Genomic DNA, 3,206 nt, shown 5'->3' with positions numbered 1-3,206 from the left:
ACAGTTGCTAGGAACCTGGTATAGTTGTTAGGAACCCGGCACAGCTGTTAGGAATCTGGTATAGCTGTTAGGAACTTGGCACAGTTGTTAGGAACCCAGTATAGTTGTTAGAAACATGGCACAGTTGTTAGGAACCTGGTATGGCTGTTAGGAACATGGCACAGTTGTTAGGAACCCTGTATGGCTGTTAGGAACCCGACACAGTTGTTAAAACCCAGTATAGTTGTTAGGAACCTGACATAGTTGTTAGGGATCTAGTATAGCTGTTAGGAACTTGGCACAGTTGTTAGCAACCCGGTATAGCTGTTAGGTACCTGGCACAGTTGTTAGGAACCCGGTATGGCTGTTAGGAACCCGGCACAGTTGTTAAAACCAAGTATAGTTGTTAGGAACCCGGTATAGTTGTTAGGAACCCGACACAGTTGTTAGGAACCCGGCATAGTTGTTAGGAACCTGGCAGAGTTGTTAGGAGCCCGGTATAGCTGTTAGGAACTTGGCACAGTTGTTAGGAACCCGGTATAGTTGTTAGGAACCCGGTATGACTGTTAGGAGCCTGGAACAGTTGTTAGGAACCCGGTATGGCTGCTAGGAATCCGGTACAGTTGTTAAAACCCAGTATACTTGTTAGGAACCCGGTAAAGTTGTTAGGAATCTAGAATAGCTGTTAGGAACTTAGCACAGTTGTTAGGATCCCGGTATAGCTGTTAGGAACTTGGCACAGTTGTTAGGAACCCGGTATGGCTGCTAGGAACATGGCACAGTTGTTAAAACCCAGTATAGTTGTTAGGAACCAGGCACAGTTATTAGGAACCCGGTATGGCTGCTAGGAACATGGCACAGTTGTTAAAACCCAGTATAGTTGTTAGGAACCAGGCACAGTTATTAGGAACCCGGTATAGCTGTTAGGTACTTGACACAGTTGTTCAGAACCTGGTATAGTTGTTAGGAACCCAGCACAGTTGTTAAAACTCAGTATAGTTGTTAGGAACCCGGCACAGTTTTTAGGAATCTGGTATAGCTGTTAGGAACTTGGAACAGTTGTTAGGAACCGAGTATGGCTGTTAGGAACCCGGCACAGTTGTTAGGAATGTGGTATAGCTGTTAGGAACTTGGTACAGTTGTTAGGAACCCGGTATAGCTGTTAAGAACCCGGAACAGTTGTTAGAAACCTGGTATAGTTGTTAAGAACCCGGCACAGTTGCTAGGAACCTGGTATAGTTGTTAGGAACCCGGCACAGTTGTTAGGAATTTGGTATAGCTGTTAGGAACCTGGTGCCGTTGTTAGGAACACGGTATACCGGTTATGAACCCGGCACAGTTGTTAGGAACCCAGTACAGCTGTTAGGAACCTGGCACAGTTGTCAGTACCCGGTATATTTGTTAGGAACACAGCACAGTTGATAGGAACCTGGCATAGTCGTTAGGAACCCGGTATGGTTATTAGGAACCCTGCATAGTTGTTAAGGGCGGAGTTGTTAGACACACTTCACAGTTGTTAGGAACCCGGTACACTGACCAGGAAACCGTAGATGACGAAGTACTTGTAAAAAGCTGTCAAGGTGGCCAATTGTGTATGCCGAATGTCCTCGTGTACAGTTTTTATGTCCCATAATGTGTGTCTGCTACCGCTCATATTTAATGTCTTCTCGTTAAATATAGATTGGTTGCGTCGAATGCCTTGAGAAGTTCCAGGGACGTGCACATGTATATACGACCCACTCACCCAGAAACATAAACACACAGACATATATATATATATATATATATATATATATATATATATATATATATATATGTATATATATATATATATATGTATATATATATATATATATAATATATATATATATACACACATACATATATATGTATATATATATACATACATATATATATATATATAAATATATATATATATATATATATATATATATATATATATATATATATATATATATATATATATACATACATACATACATTTATATATATATGCATATATATACGTACATATATATATATATATATATATATATATATATATATATGTGTGTGTGTGTGTGTGTGTATGTACGTATATATATATATATGTGTATATATATACATACATACATATATATTTCTGTCACGCTCAGCGACATTGCAGCCATATAACTACTCAGTCTCTCCCCGTCCCTCGGGTAGAAAGAGAGAGGAAGTAGTTATACCCTGGTGAGATGGGATGAGGTACCCAGAGAGATAAGGGGCAGGGGGTGGAGAGGGTTTAATTTGTGTGCGAATATAGTGTAATATATATCTAAATATTTAGCTGTCACTCTTGACGGGTCGCATATATGTTTCTATATATGTATATTGGTTAATTCCACCGTCCAAAGTCAGATGGATCTAATTCAAGTGACGTGTCTTCAGGCGAAGGTTGAATGGGGCAATAATACCTTCTAGTATCGCCTGGCTTTCCGTCTTCTTAATGGAAGAGAGAGAGAGAGAGAGAGAGAGAGAGAGAGAGAGAGAGAGAGAGAGAGAGAGAGAGAGAGAGAGATATCGGCCCTCGATGGACTCATTAAGGTGATTGGTTTGCATTGCTTAATTGCACTATAGAAACAGGGAGGTTTAGACCATGCTGGGCAATTACAAACTTCAGAAATCATATTTAAAAGGTTTAAACGTCGCTCATGAATGGCAAAGGCAAGAGACAATGACATTGCCCTAGCAGGCAGGATAATGCCCTAGAGACTGACCATATATACATATGAGCAGCGCCCAAGCCTCCCCTCCACCCCAGCTAGGACCAGGGAGGACCAGGCAGTGGTTGCTGATGACTCAGCAGATAGACCTATAGGCTCCACCAAATCCCCCCAACCTTAGCTCACAAGGATGGTAAGGTTGCAAACATTAAAGGAACTAACGAGTCTGAGCAGGACTCGAACCCCCGACTGGCGATCACCAGGCAGAGACGTTACCAATCAGGCCACAACAACAAATTTAAGGGTTTTAGGTTGAATTGATAACCTAGAATCATACTATGTAACCTCTTATTTATCTTTTATAATATATTGTTTTTGTAGGTTTTTATTCGCAAAATTGGATAAACCAGACGCCTAATCTTCTGAACTTTACGATTTGCATACATCAGAAGGAAAGTATTACCTCGTTCGTAAAACTAGGTATGCAGTTCATTCTAATAGTCAGGCCTACTCCATCATGAG

Source organism: Palaemon carinicauda, chromosome 7 (genome assembly GCF_036898095.1).
Source record: "Palaemon carinicauda isolate YSFRI2023 chromosome 7, ASM3689809v2, whole genome shotgun sequence".
NCBI classification, from domain to species: Eukaryota; Metazoa; Arthropoda; class Malacostraca; order Decapoda; family Palaemonidae; genus Palaemon; species Palaemon carinicauda.
This window is presented reverse-complemented; position numbering follows the sequence as displayed.